Source organism: Lissotriton helveticus, chromosome 5_1 (assembly GCF_964261635.1).
Source record: "Lissotriton helveticus chromosome 5_1, aLisHel1.1, whole genome shotgun sequence".
In the NCBI taxonomy this organism is placed as follows: Eukaryota; Metazoa; Chordata; class Amphibia; order Caudata; family Salamandridae; genus Lissotriton; species Lissotriton helveticus.
In genome coordinates this window covers 181,264,409-181,290,466 of record NC_136065.1, presented here as the reverse complement: position 1 = coordinate 181,290,466, position 26,058 = coordinate 181,264,409, and the positions used below count along the sequence as shown (strand labels likewise).

Below are 26,058 nucleotides of genomic sequence, written 5' to 3'. Positions count from 1 at the left end.
AATATAATAACACAACCATTTGAAAAAGCATGTCAGAATACTCTAATATTTTGTTTTAGAAAATGGGACTCGTTCTGATATTTCTTTATTTTTCAGCCCTGGGTCACAATGTAACTAGCCTGCAAGGGATAGAATCTAGAAAGGTTTTCAGGCATTCTGAAATGTATTACTGCCTTATCTTTCTGAACATTACCCGTGTTACATGAAATACATTCCTCAGTCCTCCCTATGAAAAATCACGTATAAAAGTGACACAAGACACCGACTAGGACGTGTTCTGAAAGAAAATGTATTGGTGTCGAAACTGACATCAGTTTCACAGTTCCTCTAAGGCGTTCGCTGCTCAAACCACTCTCCCCAGGAGAAAATTACACACAGACGCATAACCATTAGGCACAATATGCAAAAGCTAGCAACCGGGATTAATGGTGGATTTGACTCACTTAGCACATAGTTCGCCTAGCTTAGTCTTTAGTAGAGATGAAATGTGTTCTCGCAGAAGTACATGTTCTACTTTTGAGCTGCAGTAGCATTAGTAAAAAAAAAAAAAAAGATTAAGAGCAGTAAGTATCTTTTATGGCTTTCAAAAAAAACAAACTTGCTCGAAATATTTTGTGACAATACCAAATTACTTCTATGTGACAAGCAGGAGGCCTTCGATTAGGATGAATAGTGCACTAACAATAAGAACAGGGTAGAATGCATTAAATTCGACTTTGGCCTGTCTGTTCAAATCTATGGTCTCATGTGCTAGAATTGAAATGCTTTTAGGGAACATTAGCTAAGCTATGCCTCACTTTAATATTCTGAATCTTTGCTCAGAGGCAAAATCCACCAAACACGCAGATGATGAACACTGAACACTGCTGAAAAACTTGCCTGATGCATTTTCTAATCATTTGTTGGCATATTAATGTCTTTTTCATAAGTGTGGCTGCTCAGTGCAGTCACAGGAGCAAAGACTGAATTCAAAAATGATTCAGTGAGACTATGGGCCTATTATAGAGTTTCACGGACAGGTTACTCCATCACACACATGCTGATGTTCAGTCCGCTGTAATACATATGCCGTAAACTATAATGCACAGCAGCGGTGCGTCCATTGGGGCGTACGGGCGTAGCCCCACTAAGCCTGGTGGACGCACCTGCGGCTGCAACAGAGAGAGCACGGAGCACCTAAATAAAATGCAGCGCTTCGGGGGTTCCGACCGGGACAGCCCCGATGGAATAGGGAGTGCGCAGGGGGTGGGGCTGGGTTAGGTTACAAGTCGACTGACTCTGCTGCGCAATTTAATTACGGGCGGAAACTTGCCCGCGCATGCGCCTTAGCGCCAACTTAGTCAAGTTGACTGAGAGGGACCAGGGGGTGTGTCTGCTGGGTCCCGTCCTTTGAAATGGCGCCAGGGCGAGTAGTCTTTGTGCCCCCCTCCGTCGGGGACGTGCGCGCCGTGACGTTTCCAGTAGTTGCGCACTAGAGTCTGACAGCAGCGGTGCGTCCATTGGGGCGTACGGGCGTAGCCCCACTAAGCCTGGTGGACGCACCTGCGGCTGCAACAGAGAGAGCACGGAGCACCTAAATAAAATGCAGCGCTTCGGGGGTTCCGACCGGGACAGCCCCGATGGAATAGGGAGTGCGCAGGGGGTGGGGCTGGGTTAGGTTACAAGTCGACTGACTCTGCTGCGCAATTTAATTACGGGCGGAAACTTGCCCGCGCATGCGCCTTAGCGCCAACTTAGTCAAGTTGACTGAGAGGGACCAGGGGGTGTGTCTGCTGGGTCCCGTCCTTTGAAATGGCGCCAGGGCGAGTAGTCTTTGTGCCCCCCTCCGTCGGGGACGTGCGCGCCGTGACGTTTCCAGTAGTTGCGCACTAGAGTCTGACACTGAGTTCGTCGTTGTCAGACAGTCAGACAGACCGTCACTCGAGCTGGTAAGTTAATAATATTATTATGAATAATTAATAAGCAGTGGCTGCTCAGTGCTCACACCTGACGGGGACACGCGCGCAGAGATGGGGACAAAAGCGAAAGGCATGACTCCCAACTGACATAACAAGAGGAAAGGCGGCGCGGGCGAGTGCCGTGAGGAAGGCGAGTAAACTCTCTCTCACACTCAGGCACGCTCCTTCTAGGCTGTATTATTAGTCGTGACGCAGGCAACTGAGCCCCCGCTCCTCTGACGAATCGCAATTCCCACTTCCCTTGAAGAGATGTTACTGACATCTGTGATGGTTAGGCTGAGGCTCCCACATTCGTGCTAGGCCTCCTTTACCGGTGCATAGGCAAGGGTTTCACATGCATAATTTCAACCCACAACAGGCGGCAATTTTGACGACCAGGGAGATTCTAGTGTTGCACGGATGCCGCCGTCTCAGCTGGGTGGGTTTCCGTACTGTATTGGGGAGCTCGTGGTATAAGCGTGCACCTCAAGCACTCCAGGACTTGCATTTTTTTAATTTCCTTAAATGTACACAGACTTCTTGGAAGGCTCCACTTGTTTACAAATGTAATTACAATTAACAAATCATTGAATGTGCTAGTCTTCAAACTACTCCTAAGAACTCAAATACCACGTTCACTGCCACATCTACTGCCAGACACATATTCACTGCCACACAGTCCATTGCAGTAATGTGCGATAAAATCTTCACACAAGCCAGGGAGGAGGGCCTGCATGTTTCATCATGGGCTCAAGTTATAAAAACTTCTGCGCCTCCTGCCTTCCTCACTCAGTCTCTCACAGACACATGCCGCGCACACCGCTAGAGGATAATATACTCTCTCAATGTCCCTGTTAAGTGGTCTAGTGGCATCGGCGGAGATGGAAAGACACTGTCAGGTTCTTTAATGTCTTTGCTGGAAAATCAAAAGGAGAGCTCCAGACGTCACAGTAATGGAAGGCGAGCGCAAAGGTCACCCGTGAGGAGGGCTGCATCCTTGGCAGGGAGGGCTTCTCTAATAAGTGAGGTATTGTTTAAATACACATGCTTGTCAAACGCACAGGCTCGCTGGCCGAGACAACATAACGCAAGAGATGACATCTTTATTCTGTCATTTACTATGTGCTCAGTACTGTTTTTTTATTGCACAATGAAGAGTGGAGACAAAACAGGTATGGGAGGATATGGGGGTCCGGGCAAAGGGCGCTAAGGAGCAGGCGGCGCCGACAGAGATGTGTTGTCCTTGTTATTCATGCCGTTAGTTACGGAAGGCGGTAGACAGGCAGCAGAGCACAATAATGTACCAGAAGTATTTGCACAAATCCAGACTGTCACCCACACGATTTACGTCACACTTCGAGTGTCATGAAAAGATGAAATGGGGGTGTGCACGGGTTTGCTATCAAACACGTCGCATTTCGTAATTCGCACATCTAGCAGTTTAAAACTTTGAATGGACTAGGAACAACTTTCAAATACTTTTCATTGAACGAAACTAGTTGTGTTATTGTATTTGCAGAAATATAGCGCTGGCTATGATTTTGATGGAATTGTAGTTCATTCTCGACCAGAGCGCTCTTTCAGATGGACTGGGGATGCCAGCAAGCGATGGAGTCTGTTCTTTGGCGCGTGGTTGTGTGAGATGAGTTCAGTTAGTTCAGTGCAGCCAAATGGAAAATCTGAAGTGCAGGTGTCCTGTACCCGCGAATCTGCTTGTTTCTAAGACGTGTCCCTACTCTCTACTTTTAAGTATAGCACAATCTGCTCAGACCTGCTGGTACGCTCCCTCTCAAAATAAAAAGTGCAGTCACGCGAAGATCCCTACAGCAGAAAATCATTATGACACAAAGCTATCACATAATTTTTGCATTTTGGGCCCATTGCACCGTTCAAAATACAGATTATTTTTGTCCGTGCTGATGTATACTTTGTGCAGTAGGAGAATCTGGAAAGAATACATTGAATAAAGGGCCAATATCGTTTGTGGTAGAAAGCTGTAAATTATTCTGCACCAAAAACGGCAACTTTTACTTCAGCCCAAAGTATTTTTTAATCCATGTCATGGGCAGTATCACTTATACCAAACTGTAGTATTTGCTGTGATTTCATAGCATATACTCGCTTCCTGTGCCCCTCAGTACTACTGTGCACTTGTCTCTGAATCTTTGGTGTTCACATTACATTATTTGTAAGCAGGAAAGACTCTCATATGCAAAAGGTTCACTATGCGCTCCATAGGCAGGGTACTCTGTACCCCAAGGTGTTTGAATCTCTTTTATATTTTGCTGTACCATCTAACATTCTCATTTTAATAGCCTGATCACTCCCTTCCTGGCTACTCTTTCTCTATTGTGGTGTAGGACACTCAGGAGCATATTTTCAAAATAAATTTTGAGCGCGGTGCTACGCCAAATTTGGCAATGCTGCTGAGGTCTGACATATTTTAAATGCAGGGATGCGCTGTATTCATAAGAATATGGCGCACCCCTGTGTTTCTCCTAGCGCTAGTGCAAAAAACAGCTGCCTTATGAAAGGGGCCAGCAGTAAGAAGTTGGAAAGGTAACACCTGTGGGGAAAAACACTAAAACCAAAACAGCTGCATGTAAATGTAAAAGTATATGCAAAATGGGCTAATATTAGAAAAAATAACCAGCATGGTTGTACATGTTCACATGCAAAAGCAGATGGTTTAATGAGGAAGGGTACATGGCTCTGGACATCGATGCAGTTGGTAATCTTTGAATCTCACACACCTCACCCAACACCTCCTATTTTGGGCAAAATATGTGTATCTGTGAACGGCCTTATGTATGGCAGCGAGAATTGCGTGCTTCACACAGCATGCCACATGAGCAGTCCCTAAATGTCTGTCTTTAATATTTCTGATACTGCAACCAGGCATATCACACAACAACAACAAACACACACCAAGCCAGGCCGTCTTTGCCAGTGCTTACTAGCAGTATCAGATAAATGAATGAAATTGCATGATATTGACAATAGCTAGCATTGAGCATGAATTAAATCTTGAAATATGAGACTGAATTAAGCAATAATAAGGTCTGTGGAGAGAAGGAGTAGCACTCTTTAAAGTGTCCCTCCCATTTCCCCCTTCACACTTTCCTCTGTAGTATCTCACTGCTAGCCCATTACATCCCTTTTCTGCCTGCATCTCCTTACGCCACCTCCTTTTATAGCAGTTTTTTTCACTGTCTTTCTGCATCTCCTTCCCTGCATCACCTCCCTTTTGCCATGCCCTCTCTCACACAATCTCTCTGCAATTGGCCCATATGGGATTGTATAAAAATTAACACCTTTATGATCCACTGACCGGGAGAGTGATAAACCTGCGCTGGCCGAAGCTTCAGATACAATGTTCTCCATCATGCACCTGCACTCCCTGTTGTGAACCCCATCCAGAACCTGAACTCAGCCAGGCTCCTAAAACTGCCTCAGTTCACAGTATGTGCTATACAAACCTTCTATGTTACATGAACACAAAAAGCTACAGAGACACATGCGCGAAACGGAGATACTCAAGGGAAAGGAAGATCAGGTCAAAAAGAAAAGTAAACAGGGGCACTTTTCTCTCCCATTGTGGATTTTATAGGTTTTGCAGCTGGAGATGGATTTACAAGCCTTACAGGCATTACATTTGTACAATTCCTGGGTGGTTTGAAGCCATGTAGATTTTGTTTCAGGATTTTGGTAGCTTTGGACCAATTTATCCTTTAGGGATTTTGGTCTCCGATATGTGATGACAGGAAAATTGCCAATGGTTTTACCTATTGTGGTGTCTGATTGAATGAGTCCCCAATGCTTGCCCATTAGTCTTTACAGTTTGTTTGATCTTGCGCTATATGTTGTTATCATACGTGGGTGTTTCACCAGTATATTTTATGGATGATTTAGAGGAACCCCTTTAACAAACATATCTCACATGACTAAATATTCGATTGAATATGAAATTATCATTTATTGCACATCGAGAATAATGGGCCACTTGGCATTAATTGAATATGTGTATAACCAAGCGTCTAATCAATTTAATGAATTAACTTGTACTATAATAATTTTTTGCATTGTTTGTATATATGTTCTATTCAACAATTCACTTGGTACATGTCATTGGGAAGGCAGCACTTAAGGTGTATATTTTCCTATGTTTCCTTTCGTCGCTTTCTCCTAAATTAATGAAGAGAAAGAACATGGATGCTTTTACCAGCAATTCCTTTCGGTTTTCTTTTCTTCCCTTTCCATTAAATCTGTGAAGAAATGGAATCATGATGATCAAATCGGCATTGCGGTACCAAATTATGTAAATACACACAACAGAATTTCAATAATGATTTATAATCATTTTTAGAGACATAATCATGTATAAAAGAGTTTATGTGTTTTGTTTTGGTGAAATCCGCAATTACGGACCGTAGTGTTTCTTCTATGTCCATTGTGACATCATGCATACAAAATGGTGACTGTGAGGTATCGTAAAACAACTTGACAAAGGCCTTTCTGCGGCTGAAACGTGTTGTTGTTTGGTGATTAAACCTACCAGAAATCGAATTTTGTGTGGCGCCTCGTTCCTATCTTGTGGAATTGAACTTTTGCTGTATCGTGGTAGCTGTCACCACGGCTGGGACCGGCGCTTGAAGGCAGGCAAACGGTGTTTCCTGACAGCACCTGGTGTGCAATATATACATACATATACACATATATATGTATTTATTACATATATGTGTGTGTGTGTGTGTATGTGTGTGTATATATGTATATATATATATATATATATATATATGTGTTTGTGTATATTTAGATAGATACACACACTACCTAGTAACACTTGCAACTGGGTAGTTATAATTAGGACTATGTTTTCATAGGAAATAGATTTTGGGGTTTCCCAATAACTTTGACGCCGTATTATGAATCTTCACAAAACTTTCAAAAAATAGTCTCATCAACCTAGGTATCAACCTAGGTTCTTTCCTGGAAAGTTCTTTTGGTGACCCATCAAGCAGGGCCTAGGAAAAAGGGGGAATTGAACACTGATGCAGAAAAAAAGGACTGAACAGAAAAACTCCAAATTTGGCAGCAAGCTAGATGTTTAGCAAGAAAGCATTTTTTTTATTTGGTGTAAATCTGTTTAGTACGTTTTGAGAAATTACAGTTCAAAATCTATGTATCTTACATGCTGCATAGGATGAGTGGACCCAGCGGATCAAAAGATTAGATCTCAATGGCTGTCTCAACAACAACAAAGATGTTGCGCATCTATTTTTATATGGGCCAAGAGGCTTGAAACCCCCTCTCCAAGCTGTGGTACTCCCCGGCGACCCCATCCCCGGGAACACCGTACCCTGCCTTTCTTTGGCTACTTTAAATAAATGTTGCTGCATGGTGGTGCCCAAATCTGGGCAGTGATACCACCAGTATTTTATAAGTGCTTGGGTAAGTTGCAGGGAGTGTTGCGGCCCCTAAAATAGCTTACAAAAATGGACCCTATGTTTCTTGGGGTATAGAGAACATGACTGCAGGAAAAGCTTGTGATAATTTCAAGCATTCTTGAAGCTAGAGTATTTGCTCTTCATTTTCCGACTGCAGGAACCCTTTGTGGTTGGTCTTACGGCTCTATTATCAGGACTGAGACATGAAGAAGAAAGATTCTAACACATGTTTAACATTGCATTCAATAAAAAATTGCTTTCATGTTTATTAAACATTTCAATGCTTCTTATTAATGTTCACAATCTTCATGTTTATTGTTAAACATTTCAATGCTTCTTATTATTGTTCACAATCTTTAAATATGGCATTGAAATGCATTGATTTTACTGATGATTCCCTATCAAATCAAAGTTATTTTTATTATTAAGATGGTGATCTTTTAATAAAACTAATAGGCTTGCCTTTAAATATTATGTGGTGTTTTAATCCCTTGACAATTATGATCGCACGGCCAGCGGCCTGCAGATTTTAATAGACGGCGTTGTCTCCTTTATGGACAGGCTGGACCTGTCTGTTAATTTTGCTAAGTTGATTGTATTAGTTGCCAGACGTCGGGGGACACGGATGAAAAGTTTTAAAGTTGGTCTCCATATTTTCGCAAACGGTTCCGGTCTTTCCCTACTTAGGTGTGTTATTCAACGACTGGTTACAATGGAGAGCCCTCTTAAATGCGAAGCTTAGCGAGTTGGACAAATCTGCGGGTGCTATTAGAACCTTTGCTAGCAGACTGGGATCATGGGCACTGGAGGTCATTTTAAAATTGTGCAAATCCAAGGCCTCTGCGAAAGTGTTATACAGCAGTGAGGTTTGGGGGTACATCCCTTCTCATAGGCTACATGTGGTGGAAAACAAGTTTTTGCACCGGGTCCTGCGAGTCCCCCAAGGTACGCCAGCTTGGTCTGTGCATGAAGACTTTGAGGTTGATTATATGGTGGACCAAGTGGTAATTAGACCCTTACTTTGCTGCATAAAGATGTGGACATGTGAAGATAAGGGTTTAACCAGCCTGATCTTAGCAGATTGTCTGGCCTTGGAATATGGTAAAAAAAATCCAGTGGATACGTTATATAAAGGAATCCTTCCAGGACATAGGAAGGCCAGACCTTTTCTTTGCACATGACACTTTAAGCACCGGGGATGTTACCATCACAAAAGATTTATACCTCAAATTTGCCACTGCCCAGCTTGACACTATTGAGGTCAGTAGACCCACAGGGAGGGCTTTTGTAATGTTAAAATCTGCATTGGGTAAGGAGCCATATCTTCATATCTGCTTTGGTGAAGCCCCTTCACTCGTTTTTTTGGTCCAGTCTACAATTACAATACATAAATAAAGATTTCTAAGTATGCTTTTACCAAATTAGCTTGTTGTTATCACAAGGTTTAAAACACCTGAGCCCTGTAAATGGTTTGAAATAAAGGAGATGAAAGAAGTTAATTTGTTTGTTGTGTTTTGCTCGGCCCATCACTAAATATGTTTTCCATGCGCTCTGCTCCCTTAATTATCACACTGAATAAGTTGCTATTTTCATCATGTGGCTGAACCTGTAATCTGTATGTAGCAAAGGGGTGCTATGCTGTTGGAAACCTTGCTGAAGCTGATATCGGAGTCTGTAATAGGACCGAATGTATGAAGCTCTGTGGTTATACTGAATAAGCAGCTACCTATGTTATGCCATCTATTAATGTAATAACTGCACTTTCACAATTGCTTTATTAACCTTCCTGCTTTCTCAAATTTGATTGAAAATGCACGATTTTTCTTCTTTTTTTTAAAAAATTCTTGGGGGGGGTTATCCCCCCAAACCCCCCTTTTGGGGTTCAGGCTCGCTCGCTTCGCTCGCTCGCTACGATGCTGTATGCAAATCACTTTGCGCCCCACCACTTTCAAATGTCACCCACCACCCCTGATAATGCACATAATAATGCACGCAGGATATCTGCCACCTACTATTCTGCAACATATGTGGCAGACAGGGTATTGTCTGTCAAACTCTAAATACAACCCTATGTGTTTAACACATGATTATATCAGAAGATGTCTCTAGGTGACCCTATTAAGCTGCTATCCGAAATGCTACTTCAATGAGCGAATTAAATACTTGATAAGAGAAAAAAAAACATTCCATCTCTCCTCTACAAAGCATTGGTGGCAAAAGAAAAACATGACTCCATCAGGTAGACAGCATTTTTAAAATTCCACAGATAATTTGAAGCTACATTGTGTAAATGATAATAATAAAATTAACAGTAATAATAATAATAACAACAACAGAAGTAGCAGATGAGGAATTTGATTACAGTGATTCAAGATGCTGTTTTGCCTTATGTAAGTTTTGTACACAACAGATGGAATCCACTTTAATGGCATTCATAGCACAGGCATCATAACATCATAAATTAAAACAAGAATCAAGAATCCATGGATAGTCAATGAAGATCTGACTGCGACATGCATGGTCCCATTTCCACAGCCAGTCAGGGCAATTATATCCGAGCAATACGAGCCCTTTCAATGTTACAAGTAAAGCGCAGGTGCCGCGATTATAGCAAAAGTAAAGAAATAGATGTTTTTTTCTATTTCTTTACTTTTGCTATAATCGCGGCACCCGCGTTACTTTTAACATTAAAATGTAAGCGCGGGAGCCACGATTATAGCAAAAGTAAAGAAATAGAAAAAACATCTATTTCTTTACTTTGGCTATAATCGCAGCACCCGCGATTCACTTTTAATGTTAAAAGTAAAGCGCGGGTGCCGCGATTATATAAAAAATATAGAAATAGATTTTTTTTCTATTTCTTTACTTTTGCTATAATCGTGGCACCCACGCTTTACTTTTAACATTAAAACTAAAGCGTGGGTGCCGCGACAGATGTTGCTTATTTATTTTATGCAACTAACAACCATTGACAAAGCTAATAGTACCCGCTTGTTGTAGGTATAATGTTACGCGTGTTATCATATATCTGAATGCAATGACAGAAACAGCAAAATACCAGTCGGGCAGCACACTATGCTAAACACAGATGTTTAGCTGATGTGTTTTAAGCCACGTCCTTAATTACACCGGCCACGCCCCTTTGAAACAACACTAGTTTTTTCATCCCACTTATAGCCCACTGTACCTAGGCTCTGGCAAATTGCAGATCGCTGTACCACAAAGGTACGAGTTCAAGAGGTTTTGTGACCTTTTGAACAATAGCTGGATTAAGGGGATGGTATGAGTAAATGGCTGCTTTGATACATTATCATTTCACTAAGCAACGGCATGCAGAAGCTAGCTTCTATGCACTCTTCTCACTGAAAGGGAAAAGAAGGTGGAGCGTCGCAGCATGGTAGTTTACTATAGTGTGGGCAGCCGATCATTTCAAAGGCAGTACTAAAATGTGTACCTCTGCATCGCCACAGAACAGCACTTTAGTATGCAGATTATTTCTTATTAGCTCCAAGAAACTACATGGCTTTGACCACTACTCTTTACACTACTTCCCCAAAAAACAATAATTGTTCTTCCCCAGCACTGCTGGTTTGGTAGACGGGAAGTGTGAAGGTAGGGGTTGTAGTTTCTATTTCTCAGTTGAAGAAGTTTTTAGAAAGGGCTTTTCCTTTTGTGTGTCAGACTATGGCTGCTTCCGGATATTTCTTTTTGACGTATTAAGTCACGCTTAAACTCCCCACTCCCTCTTAAAACATCTTAATAGTCATTGCGAGTCCCAGTTTTTAGGTGTGGCTAGAGAAAGCTTCAGTTGTTTGCCAATAGGTCTGTCAAAACACTTATAAGATCCCAAAGGCAAGACCTATTGGCTATGCCAATGCTTGTTTGAGGTTGTTTGCAATGTAGAGATTTTTAGACATGCGTTTAAAGAACAAGTTATTTACAAGCTTAATGATCATAACAATAGTAAGAAGAGGAAGGAGGGAAAGAAGAAGAAGATTATTAAGATTTCTACTTACATCTACATCCTGCACTTAGGTCAGTTCTATGACCAGTAAATAAAGACGTTACTATTACCCATTTTAACACTTCTGAAATACTTTAGCCCCTTTGACAGTCTTATTACAGTCATGCATGTTTTCTGTTTCCTAAACTTCATAAAAGTAATGCTGCTGTTGTGTAAGGCACATTCCACTTTATTGGTTTCCAACTTAACTCTACTTTATTGTGATTTAACTTGTAGCCTCTTACTACATCATATGATGCAGGATATGATGATATGAAATACGATTTTATATATATATATATATATATATATATATATATATATATATATATATATATATATATATATATATATATATATATATATATATATATATAATTTTTTATTTCACAGTAAGTGGCATTACATGTTCCCCCTGTTCTTTAGAAGGGCAGTTAGCAGGGGCCAGGGAATGGGGCCGGGCTGCACAGCAGCCCAGTTCCAAAGCAATTTTCCCAACCTTGTGTTTTGGCTGCAAAAATCATGTCTGTTGTTCCCGCACCCAGCAAATCCATGTGTGGGATCAATGGAGAACTCTACATGGGAAATTCGCTGTGCTCACTTTGTAATTGATATTTGGCAACCCTGGCATCTTGTTGGGCTAGCAAAGGGCTAATAAGAATTAGTTTCTACTGAATGAGTATGCCTAAGTGCTTCAAAAATCGACATGATTGCTTTCATTCTGCCATTTCAGTCTGAAGAAAAGTATAATGCAAACCGTCACCTTCTCCTGGATCATGCCAGCCCTGTAACTAAACATGGGCTGATAAGAAGGCCCCTGACAACTGAAACATGATAGGACAACACCACCAAATAATTACCATTCAGTAAACTAACCCTATGATTAGACAGTCTGATATCGAATGATAATTACACAAGCCACCCGCGCTCGCACACACACATTCACACACCCTCACACACACACACACCCTCTCACACACACACACACACACATTCACACACACACACACACCATCACACACACATTCATACACACACATGCATACACATTCACACACCCTCACACACGCGCACACACACATTCACACACACACACCCACACACACACACATTCTCACACCATCACACACATACACGCATACACATTCACACACCCTCACACACGCACACACACACATTGACACACACACACCCACACACACACACATTCTCACACCATCACACACACACACGCATACAAATTCACACACCCTCTCACACACACAAACACACACACACACACACACACACACTCACACGCACACACATTCACACACCATCACCCCCCCCCCCAAGAATGCTGTGTATGTGACACGCGCAGGGGTGAGCGCGGTTGGACGGACATGGGATTAGCTCTCCAAAGCCCTGGTCCCTTTCTGTCAGGCTGTCACTACGCATCCAAGGACTCGATCCCTCCCGAGACCAGGGCGCGAGGCTGGTACATGACAGCGCGGCGGGCTGACGGGTGAGCAGGCGCACTAATCACTTTGGAGGATTGAATCCTACAACGAAATCTGCAGCCCGTGACTAATTCCTAATAAGGTCTCTGCACACTGCAGTGAAAGGAGGAAGTAATTATTGTGTAAGCCATCCCCCGATTGGCGAGATACCATTAAGAAGGATTCTGAGAAGGTCAGACTCAGCAGTGACAGTTGGATCCTCTCTCTGCTGCACCAGAAGGCAGCTCTGCTAGAAATTATAAGTAGGATACCCAGCCTTATTATATTTAATTTTTGGCATGTGTTTGCACTTATCCTCAATTATTTTTTGCCCAATTAATTGGTATTTATCCACAGTTAGTTTTAGTTCCAAAAAAAAATTAAGAATTTTTTCAACATTTGTTTAAGAAGTATTGGGGACTGTTCGGTTTCTAATTCTTTGCTGTTCATATAAATTAATGAATACAGTACGAGATTTCACGAGATTTCATCTTTGTATATCTTTAAATGACTGGCAAAACAGAAAAGAGTGAGACGTAATTATGCGCCACACAGCACCTCACAAACAACAGGTGTGCAGTTAACGCACATGCATCACTCCTAATGAGATGCATGGCTATTCATTAACTGCATGGATACACAGCAAACATTACCAACCCGTCTTCACGCAATGACACCAGTGGCGTAGCACAGGCCCCTGCAACCCCTGTTGTGCAGGAGGCCCCCAGTCCATCAAGGGCCCCTATTCAACCCAATGCCAATGAATATTGGATGGAAATGGAAGACTCAGGGGCCCCTCGTTGCATTCTGTAGTGTGGGACCCATGGTTTTACGGTACACCACTGAGCCAGACTGCTGTTAGTATGCATATACACAAGTAAGGTGTGCACAACAGCAAAGTAATCAAGGGCCTTGCGGCCCTGGCAATGTGTGGTCCTAGGGCCTGCTGGGTCCCCTCAATCACCCAGTGGTTAATGTGTGTTTATCAGGTTTCTTAGGTTTACTGTGGTGGCTGTCCAGTCAGCAGTAGTCTGCTTGCAAGGAGATCTCCTGTGCTGCTGGGTCAATGAAGGATGCTTTAAACAGCTGCCACCAACTCACTACTGGCATAATGGGGTTGTGGGTGATTTCTCTGGAAGCTGGGTGTTCCATGGTGGCTTTACTATCTTCTGTGATGCAGCCTTAAGCCTGCTGTCAAATTGAGGGAGCAGTCACATCTTATTTTTTATTTAGTTATTTTTTCTTTGCTATGACCCAAGCCTAACCTACACATCTTTTATTGTAGGGAGGGATTAAGGGATTTTCCTAAAATCACATAATGCTGAGCTGAGGCAGGGACTCAAACATAATTTCCCAGTTCCAAAGTCATCAGCTATGGCGTATAGGCTACTTCCCCTCCATTTCTCCCCGACCTATAAATATTTGTACGTCACTTTCCCAGTCTTCAACAAATATGTCAATCACAATAAGACTTCCAGGAAGCTGCATTTTTATTGGTGGATGCACTTTGATGAATCCTCGAGGCACGTGATGTTAGTCCCTTACACTGCTTAGGTGCGAGTATGCCAGGGTGCATCACGGGAACCTGCCACTGTTCATCACACTCGACGCTCATAAGCAGGAATCGGTGTGGAAAAGGCTTCACCTGACCTGCCACATATCAGCCTGCTACTGAAGTCCTGGCAAAAACCTCTCCCTTCCAGCTGCAGCCGCTAGTGGGAGTACCGGCAGGGCGGTGACGTGGGGAGGGGAGGGGCAGGGTGGGGGGGAGTAATGTATGGATTACGGACTTTAACAGATAAGTAAACATAAAAATAAATAAAACGAATTTCGTTGCTTGCACTGCCTCACCAAATGCGATTCAGTACCCGCAACGAAATTCGTTTTATTTATTTTTATATTTACTTACCTAGTAAAGTACGTAATCCATACATTACTACCCCCTACCCTGCCCCTCCCCACGTCACCGCCCTGCCGGTACTCCCACTACCGACAGCGGCTGCTCCCTTTGTGCACAGAAGCGCCCAGCTGATCCTCTCCCTCACCAGAGACCCCGACACCGCCAGAACCTGCCTACACGAAGGGATGAAAGACGTCGCCGAGTGGATGAAGGACAGCCGCCTGAAACTGAGCTCGGACAAGACGGAAGTCCTCATCCTGGGATCTTCGCCCTCCGCCTGGGACGACTCCTGGTGGCCCCCAGCCCTGGGCACCGCACCCAAGCCAACCGACCACGCACGCAACCTGGGCTTCATCCTGGACCCCTCCCTCTTGATGACCAGACAAGTCAACGCCGTCTCCTCATCGTGCTTCAACACCCTGCGTATGCTTCGCAAGATCTTTCGCTGGATCCCGACCGAGACCAGGAAGACTGTGACCCAGGCACTCGTCACCAGCTGACTGGACTACGGAAACGCCCTCTACGCCGGAACCACAGCCAAGCTACAGAAAAGACTCCAGCGCATCCAGAACGCCTCCGCCCGACTCATCCTGGATGTCCCCCGACGCAGCCACATCTCCAGCCACCTGAGGAACCTGCACTGGCTCCCCGACGACAAGAGGATCACGTTCTGGCTCCTCACCCACGCACACAAGTCTCTCCACGACCTGGGCCCCAAGTACCTCAACGACCGCCTGACCTTCTACACACCCACCCGCCAGCTACGGTCCACCAGCCTCGCCCTCGCAGCCGTACCACGCATCCGAAGAGCCACCGCCGGAGGAAGATCCTTCTCTTACCTGGCTGCCAAGACTTGGAACTCCCTCCCCATCCACCTTCGGCTGACCCAGGACCATCTCGCCTTCAGGAAACAACTCAAGACCTGGCTGTTCGAGCAGTAGCATACCCCTCCCCCCAAGCGCCTTGAGACCCTCCCGGGTGAGTAGTGCGCTATACAAATGGCATGATTGATTGATTGATTGATTGAATGTCCAGACACACCGTACTGACCTATAAGGCAGGAGGAACCTGGGCTGGCCGAAGGTAGGTGGTGAAGACAGCACACCTCTGTAGTGTGACTGTAGATAGAGGTGGGAAGCCAACCAATTAAAAGGGAGAGCCCAGCCGCGGATTTGTCTTGTGCATGAGCCTTCAACCATGAAATGTTCAGCACGTAATTTATTCAACAAGCATGTAAAAATATGATAAAGTCTCCTTCAAAATTTGAAAAAGAGTATTTCTTTAACATGCAGAAGTGTTTCCTCTCAGTATTTCTAATTATATCACTGCATTAAGTGGTACTTACTAAAAGTTTTTTTGACATCAAATCTGAAACTGCCTTTGAAAAGAATGTCACTGGTGAACAAAGAGGCAGTTCAGTTTTAATCTGTGCCATACATGTGGCTTAAATGTGTATGATGCATGGACTGGAGCAACATTATAGTCTATTAAATCAAACACAAGCAATGGTCTTTCAGAAAGGATGTGTAAGGAGGCATGGAGAACTAAAATACTTAGAAGCACACAATGTGGTCCAGAGGGGAAGACGGATTGACCCTGGGTTTTCTGGTTTTCTGTTGAAAGATTCAACCACTAGATGGTATTTTTTTCGCTTTCCTACTGTATATCATAGTTTAATGTTTTTCTATAATTCTTGACACATGCTGTTAGAGTGACGAGGGCGTCAGGCACAAGCCACATGAAAACATTGCGTGTTAAGCCGCGGCCCGTGGAGGGAGTTACGGTGGGGCAGGAAGGCGGGGCCGGGGAGGGGCAGGGTGGGGGGTGCTAAAAACCGGAATATGGATAATTGGAGGTAAGTAAACAATTTAATAAATAAAACAAATTTTATAGCACGCCCTGCATCGCAAAATGCGATGCAGTGCACGCTACGAAATTCGTTTTATTAATTAAATTGTTTACTTACCTCCAATTATCCATTTTCCGGCTGTGCGTGTTTTGGGATTGAGGGACAAATACAACATCGGGCTTGCCACCACCAGGCATCAGTGATTTGCTCACCTCTGTGCAATTGTTCACTGTTACATACAAGCTGCTAGAAGTATCTTCCTTTCTCTGCTGATATTGTGCCTTAAAAGATCCAATAATCTGAGATTATTATGATTTTAAATATTCCATGTGCACCTTAGTTCAGTACGAGAGATTTAATAAAGACCACCATCACCAGTCCTGTGTTATAAACAGTTTCCTATTAAGCTGATGTTTGCGCTAGGTGGCATAATTTATTATGTGCCTTGAGAGGGATTACGGACACCTGATATTTGCAGCACCTTCAAAATGAAAATACTCTATGCAAAAATATTTTGACAACAACACCGGCCCTCTTGTGTCATGGCACAAGGGTTTCTGTGTTGGTGATAGGCTGCCACAAGTGTGCCAGCACAAGGCGAGAGCAGAAGTGCGCCAGATCTTTGTAAATATGATGCATTTCTGCTCTGTCCCTATCATACAACTCAGCATGGAAATTTCCCTTTCTGCATTGCATTGAATGCAAGTTTAGTAAATCGGGGAATGAATCCAAAGCCTGTGGGTCTATGTAACTTGTGGGGAACAAGGCAAGTGGACTCTGGTATGGGCCCCGAATAGGTTTTGTTAGGACACTGGCACACAACCAATACAATTCAATATAGTATCATTCAATACATTAGGCATGTACCACATGAAAATGAAGTACATCTTCACATCATACCCAGCTAAACAAACAGTGTCGAGATGAATATACACACAACACACACTTTGTATTTAATGCAGCCTAACAGACTGCATATATTTATTTCATGGAATGTGTAAAGTAAAGTAAATTGATCAAAAGTTTTTTTGTAATGCATAAGTGTTGGACATGGATCGTTTTGCAGGGTTATCCGCAAACCTTTTTCCTTCCTCCTGCATTTTTTCTGACCTGTTTTTGTTGGTTTTCTGATTCTGGGCACTTTGCCACTGCTGATCAGTGCGAAGGTGCATACGCTCTCTCTTGTAAACATGGTAAGATTGGTCTACACCGGGTCCCAAGATGCTTGTTTTGGGGTCAGGGAAGACCTGACTTGGCAGTTCGGGCTGGACTGTTCCCGTGAGACACAGAGTCAAGACTGATTTGCATATAGCTGGGTCTGAACTGAGGTGGCAAAGTGAGCTAAAGAACGATGATGGATTCAACCCAGATCTGTGACTGGGGTGAGTGTCTGAAATGTTTCAGCACACCATCCGTCATCTCCTTGTGTTTGCTTTGTTCGCCCAAACTTGGCAGGGTATGCTCGTACTTGGGTCCCTTGCTCACTTTGCCAGTGGATTTAAGCTAACCTGGCTGATGAAGGGCGTTACCCCGAAAAAGGTCTCAGGATGCTTGTTTCCAGTTCAGGGAAGACCTGGCTTGGCAGTTCAGGCTGGACTGTTCCCTTGAGGCACAGGGTCAAGACTGATTTGCATATAGCTGTGTCTGAACTGAGGCGACAAGTTGAGCTAAAGAACGATGATGGATTCAACCCAGATCTGTGACTGAAAAGTTTCAGCACTCCGTCCATCATCTCCTTGTGTTTTCTTTGTTCGCCCTACGTTGGCAGGGTATGCCTATACATGGGTCCCTTGCTCACTTTGCCACTGGATTCATGCTAGCCTGGCTGATGAGGAGTGTTATCCCAAGACTTGTCCAGGATGCTTGTTTCCGGTTCAGGGAAGACCTGGCTTGGCAGTTTTGGTTGGACTGTTCCCATTAGGCACAGAGTCAACACTGATGAATTCAACCCAGATCTGTGACTGGGTTGATTGGCGGAAAAGTTTCAGCACCTGTCCATCATCTCCTTGTGTTTGCTTTGGCAAATTTAATTTACCTGTACGTCCCTTGTACAGTGGTATCTCCAATACCCAGGGCCTGTAACTTAAATACTACTAGTGGGCCTGCAGAGCTGCTTGCACCATCCACCGAAGAAGCCTTTCAAACCTGTCTCAGGCCTCTGATGCTGCAGGACCTATGTATGCGATTTACTGCCAAAGAGATGTGGAATTTGAAGTATTTGCCCCATATGAAACTCCTCTTTTACTAAATATATGCCACCCCTAAGGTAGGCCCTAGTTAGCCCAATGGGCAGGGTGTTGTCTAGATAAAAGGTAGGACATGTGCCTTTGTTCTGCGGCATACCCTAGCAGTGACAAACAGCCTATTTGGTTTCTCACTACTGTGAGGCTGCTCCTCTCATAGGGTTGCATTGGGAATGCCCTGATATTTGTTTCAGAGGTCATGTATGATAGGAAATGGGTAATTGGCCATGTTTGCTATGTTTGGAACAGTAGGAATACGTCCTGCTTATTGGTGAAAGCGGATTTGTTATTACTACTTTAGAAATGCCACTTTTTTCGAAGTGGGCATTTCTGTGTGCTTGTGACTCCTTATGCCCTGCCTGGTTGTGTAGTCAATGTCTGGTTTAGAATGACAGGAGCAGGGGATGTGCATTCACTGTAGGCAGTCACAAGGGGGTGTTGAGGTGTGTCTTGCCTTTATTGGGTGACTTATAGCAGACTGAAAGGTACTAGTCTGCATTCAGAGTAGTGGTAGAAGTTGTCACCTGGACCTGAATAGGGCTGTGCCTAACTTTTACAATGCTTTCTCTGCTCCTCCTGTAGTATATCTGGAGCTAGGGCCTGGCAATTGAATGGGAGTGTTGTGCACTTCTAAAGGTTGTTTGAAGTTCCCCAGAACAAAGACTTCAAGAGTAAAAATACAGGGGCTGTGATGCCATGATTCAGACACTGTGTGGGACTTGTAACCAGACGCTGCTGGCTCTACATGCTGCACACTGCCAGGAGGAACCACCATCTGAACTTGCTTGCTTTGCTGTGCCTACCTGTGACCTGTTAGGTCACAAGGAGGACTGCCACTTTGCTTTGAAAGGACCCTGATGAGCTGGCCTTCTGGTTGTTCTCTGCTCTATTGCCCCCAGTTGTTCTCCAGGGACTGGGGGGTGTGCCTTGCCCTCCTGTTTTGTGAGCCTGTGGAAGGTTGCACTGCGGTGAGCCTCAATCCTCTTGATGGCACATGAAGAGCACTACCCTTTTTCTGAGGTGGAGCACAGTGTGTTGAGCGCTTCATCTTTGGCAACTCTGAAGGTCTGACTCTCTCCCGCAGATTGCCCCGCCATACCACTCTGTGACTCTCCCTGTGGCAGTGTGGTGCCGAGGGCCGTACTCTAATGCTGCCTAGGGAGCCGATCTAGCAGGAGCGACAAGGAAGGAAATGGTGCGGCCTACCGCGCTCCTATGTGGGCGGGGCTGGGTGACACCGAGAGATAAGGGCTCTGTACAGCTCCATGCCCGCCACATCAGGGGACTGCAAGGTGGATCTTAGACCCCTGGTGGTGGTGTTTGGGCCTGCTTATCGCAGACCCGGGTGGTTCCCAGTGGGGTTGCTCAGCACTCCTCGTCTTGTAGGCACCATTGATTTTAACAGTTGACTATACGGTCATGGGTAGCTGCTGTTTGCTCTCCTCACACATGTGAAAGACAGAGCCAGGTCTCCCGTGCATCACCGTGATTGTGTGCCCCCTTCTATGGGTGCATTTTTGGTGGGGTGCCTGGCTGCCAGGTTGGTAGTGGTTCAGGACCTTGGAGACACAAAGGGTGAGTCCTTGGCGGAGGCACTGCTTCAGTAGTCGGAGAACAGACTACCATATAATCTCTAATAGGCGGGCAGGTGTTCCTGCACTCTCCCTTATGAACATGGAGACTGACGGATTGCACCATATTTGAGGTAGTAGGTAGGCAGGTGCTCTATAACCTATGCGTGGTGCTCACATTATTGATCAACTCATTTTAGGAGCGCAGGTGCTGTCATAGGTGTTGTTTATGTAATATATGGTGACATGCATATGTTGACACATCATTTGTGATCCTTTCGTGGTTTACAGTATATTCTTTTGCAGCTCAGGCCCTGATATTATGATATATGTCACTTTGCCTTACAGTATGAGGTCACTAATTATTATTTCAGGAAGTTGCCTTTATTTATGTGCACATTGATGGTGTTTTTGTGATGTGTGCTATCTATGAGTATATACCCTAGTGCACCTTCTGTGCTGTCATGACCATTGCTTAGTGGCAAAGTGATTTTATGAACTATGTGACGTTATGCCAATTGCCTAGTTGGCAAAGTGATTTATGTGATTATGGTCTAAAGTATTTTATGTATAATATGAAGGATACTTTTATATACCCTGGTGTGGAGTCTCTTTTTGTGGTGCGCCTAGTGTGTCACTGGTGTGTAGGTGTGTTGAGCAAATGCTTTACACATTGCCTCTGGGATAAGCCTGACTGCTCTGCCAAGCTACCAATGGGGTGAGCAGAGTTATCTTGGGTGTGTAACTCCCTTACCCTGACTAGAGTGGCGGGTTCTGTCTAGCTTAGTTGCATACCCTAGTAAACCAGAAACCTAATTTCTAACATTAAGTAAACATTAACTGATAAACTAAGAAATGCAATGCTCATGTACACACACTGATAGGCCTCCTGCACACTGCACACCTCACAGTGATAACTCTTAGATAGTCCAAGCATGTATACACACAATTGACTTATAATGTACAAGCACAAACATACAGAAAAAAACAATTGGGTAATGCATTTGTAGACAACACGCCATGGTAGAGCACTGGTACACAATGCATGTCTGAGCAAAATATCAGTAGAGAACAAAACACCATTGGATCTGTACTTAACTTCTGGTGATGAAGCACACAATACTTGCTCAAAAAATAATTAATGATCAAGCACAAATGATGCTGAACACACACAAACATATGTGAATGACTTAAAGCCAATGAATATGCATACAATAGCCAAACATAGTGCCCATATACACAAAAAGAAGCAGAGAATAACAAACTATGAATTGAAGACACCAAATACAACTGCACACATTCATGCGGATGAAGCATAGGCATAGAGTAGGATGAAAATGCATTCTGAGGATTTAAATATACCACACACTAATAAAGCAATGCCAGTAGACGTAGGAAGTTTATACAGAACAGTGTGAGGATCCAGTGTGGGGGTGGTGGGTACTACCATAAAGGGTGCAGGTAGGCAGAAGGGGATACACTGCATTTGGCAGGATGAGACACACTACATCTGGCAGGGTGATAAGGCATACTGTGTCAGGACAGGCTTTGAGGAAGTTAAGCAGGCTGAGTTTAGCAACCAGGGGCAGCATTATGTAAGGGGTGCACTTCTCTTGCTTGTGCAGTGGCGCTGATACATTCTATAGACTTTCTAGAGACATAGAAATCAGTTTCCTGATCCCATGCTATTAAGAACTTAGCCAATGTGCCAACCCAAAGCAGAAAAACAGTTGTGTTGCAACCACTGCACAACCCACTGAGCAATATCTTTGTGAGATGTGTTCAGGGTAGCAGTCAATCACAATCAGTGAAACCACAAACTCTTTTTCATTGAGGAATAACACACTCAAAAAGAAATATAACATAAAGGATATATTTTAAATATTTATTTTCAAACTTAAATCCTAGCTACTAAATTTTATTTTTAACCCACAATTAAGGCAGATAATATGGTAGCAGCAATGATTACAGCAATGATTACAAGAAGCTTGAATACCACTTCAATATGATTAAGGTTATTAACACATAACAATTGGATTCTCTTTCTGCATCTTTTATGCACTAGTCTTTTTCTAGAACTTTCCCAAAGCAGAAAATAAAACCTATTTTGAGTTTCAAAGATGGAACACAACTGCATACCTGTTTGAACAAATGATGTTCTTTGTTCAAGAAAATAAATAGCAGGGCATGCTATTCTTGTCTCATGAGGACCACTGCCCTGAAACATCAGTGCAGGAAGGCTAAGTGCCTCCCTTTCTGGAATCCTTCAACAGGAACCGCAGATATGATTTATAACCTGTCCCAGAGTCACCCTGTGTGAAGACTCCTTTTTCCAGTTCACTTTCTGTGCTCAATTTTTATAAAATAATCCTATTATTGAGAACTCTTGATGAAAACAACGGATAGAAAGTGACATGATGCCCTTTCAATTATGTTTATTCTATTTGACTGTGTTGTTTTAATGTCATCAAAGTGAGACATGAATGTAATACCCTTCTAGAACTCATAAAAATTAATAACACTCGGATGTAAAAATGAAGCAGTCAGCATTTAAATAAAACATTGCAAATATGTTCAAGTAGGATTAATTACCACACTGCAGAACATAATAATATATATCTAACATGTGTCATTGAAATCATGTGCGTTCAGCAATTTTATCAATTGTTTACTGTGTGTAACTCAAGCAGGGGAATGCCCAGAATAGAAAAGGCACAATATTCCTAACAGTATGCTTTCTACTAGATGTGCTGAGTGCAAACAGGGACACCACACACTATAACAGATCCAGGCCTCTGCATCCAGGCCAGATGCAAACTTGTCTCTGGCCTTGGGTCAGTGCATTAGTAAAAGGCACAGACTGTTTGACGCAGAAGCTTTGTCTTTCACAGCGCAGGCAGAATGTGGCCTGCTTTACATGCCCAGAGAAAGATCTCCCTGTCGGTAGGGGCAGTGAGTGACTGTACCCACCTGCAGGGGGATATCTGGGGAAGTCCATGGAACCCCCTTTTCCCTGCTCTCAAAAGGTGTACTCAGGGGCACGCAGACTGTGCTCCACCCCTTTGTGGCACACAGTCAGGGGGCTTTCTGATAGGCTCTTTAGCTTAATGCCCACAGTCATGATATGGAATGGGCACAGAGGCAGAGACCCCATGCAAACGAGGGAATGCCCCTTACTGTCAAACTGGTACTATAAGTGTGCTCAAGCATCTGCGTCCCCTTCTATAATACAAAAGCATGCTGGGTGGGGGGGGGGGGCAGAAAGAGGACACAGACACCTGTTGCACACCTAGAGATCTTGGGGCCAAGTATCTTGGAATTGAAGAGTAGATGGGAGTGGTTCTCACAGGAGCAGATGCGATGAATAGCTGCCGAGCATCACCAGTACTTTACTTTACTTTACTTGTGGATTTGTACAGCGCAAGCGAATCATCCCCAAAGGGATCTCTCGGCGCTTCGAGGGAATGGTCCTTAATGAACAAATTAAACTAATATAGCCATGTCTTTAAAAGTTTCTTAAAAGTAGTGAGCTCATTACGAGCTCTAACATTCTGTGGCAATTTATTGAAGCGGCCGGCTGCCAGATAGGAAAAGGCTCTGCCACCCATCCTAACCTTATGTATTCTCTGGGGACACAACAAGTTGGCATTGCCAGATCTTAGTTGGCAAGCAGGCTGATACCAGCTAAGTTTATTACTAAAATAGGCAGTACCCCACATTAATAAAATGGCCCCCATACTTGTTTTAAAACTATGAATAGCTAAAAGAATATGCTGAGTTTTGAGAAGTGTGGATTCATAATTTGGCCCAATCCTTAACACATTGTTTCAATAATCACTGATGATGTATTGTAGGTACACATACTGCAGATGTACACAGTGCTTAATGAACAATCACCTCAATATCATGTCCAGACACGTACTCCATGTGCCATCTCCATATGCACAAAAGACCTAATGTTTATGATGAGATACATGCCGCAAATATACATAAATCAAAGCAAAAGACAATTAAGAAAAGGGAACACTGCTGGTGTACAACCTGAGGAGTCAATTGCAGTAATGGCAAGGTAATTCCGAGGGTTCCCCTTTTGTCAGTGAATGCTTACAGATGTCAGGGAAGTCAATGCCTAATATTTCCATGGCATCTTGGTTTTCTAGTGTGACTGTAGCCATTTACCCTCTCAGGGGCTCATTTAAATAACTAAGTATTACCTGTGCCTTGCTGGGCAATCTCTGAGCTCTTGGACCTCGTAGTATTACCACACACACCCTTCCTTATGCCAGGCCATATGAAAATCGGACAGCGAAAACAGTCTCCCTTTAAACAGTGCTAGAAATGGTTGGTAGTGAATAAGTTGGAAAGACAGGTTGTGCAATGTATTAAAGGGTGCTATACAAATGCTAGTTACCATTATATTTGCTTGTCCTGGTTTAAAAAAAAACAGATGTATCTTTTTTAAACCTCTTTTTGTGAAATATGGCATTTAGTCAGCTGGAGCAGCAACCCTGTTTTTATTTTGTCCAGAAAATTAATCGATGTTTTGCTAAATGTTTTTTAAAAATGTACTAGCACTTAAATCATACATGTTAAACTACTTTACAACTCATCTAGAAGTATCTTTAAAAACCTTTTCTATAAAATATGTATTGTTATGTTATGTTATGTAAAAAAACTTATAGAGCGCGCTTACACCCAGCGGTTTCTTGGCGCTAGTCGGCAGAGAGGGAACAGAAACGACGAATGGATGAATAGAAGAGCAGCGGAGAAAAGAAAAAAGGAAAAGAAAAACCAAGGGAGAACCTAATTGTGGTATCAAGTCAACTAGAGCAGTAACCCAGATTTTATATTGTCTAGCAAATGTATTAATGTGTTGCAAACTTAAAAAAAAAAAATTGTTAAGGTTTAAAAGAAATCTTTTTTTACTAAGCCTTGAATCTTGTATGTTACATTACTGTTGATCTTTTTGTAGAACTAACACTTTAATAACATCTTGGATAATCTTGACAGTGAATACTAAAACAAATTTCCAACATGACAGGGTTTTATGAAACCAGTGACAGAGATCATCTGATTCATGGATGCTTGTTCGTACTAGAGTCCTGTTATTGTCAAAATAGAAGAGAGTAGTAGTTTGTTTGAGGAGAATCATGCTGCATACATACTTAATAACAAAGAAAGGTGTTCATTGTTGTTGCACCTCTGTGAATGTTCTTGGCACAACACTTCAAAGCTATATGTCTAGGCTTTAAGGAGCTCCTTTGCTGTTTCCATAGTTAGAACCTCTCAGAGGAGCAAATGACTCCACCATCACCTCATGGTCTAATGTGGCTTGGTACCACTACTGGTGGCTTATGCGTCTTAAACGTTTGCAAGTCTGATAGCATGGCAGTCACAGGTCTTTACAATACCTAATAAGTTACACAATTACACCAGCATAATTAAAATTTCGCCGGGGTCTCATTTTCACCCTGGATACATTAGAGATGTGTCTGTTTCGACTGGGAATTGGGAGAGAACATCCTTAAAATGTATGGCAGTGAAATGAAAGGGAAAAACATTTCTTGAAAGGAAAAAAACTAAATATTGCAAATTATCTCGAAAATGTATTGCACACACACATATTTAAT

General features: G+C 43.2%; 1 protein-coding gene across 1 annotated transcript in view; it reads right to left on the bottom strand.

The window, feature by feature from the left end:
* BRINP1 (BMP/retinoic acid inducible neural specific 1) overlaps positions 1 to 26,058 on the bottom strand; it is a 413,405-nt gene that overhangs the window by 66,862 nt on the left and 320,485 nt on the right. The gene's annotated exons all lie outside the window — the stretch shown is intronic.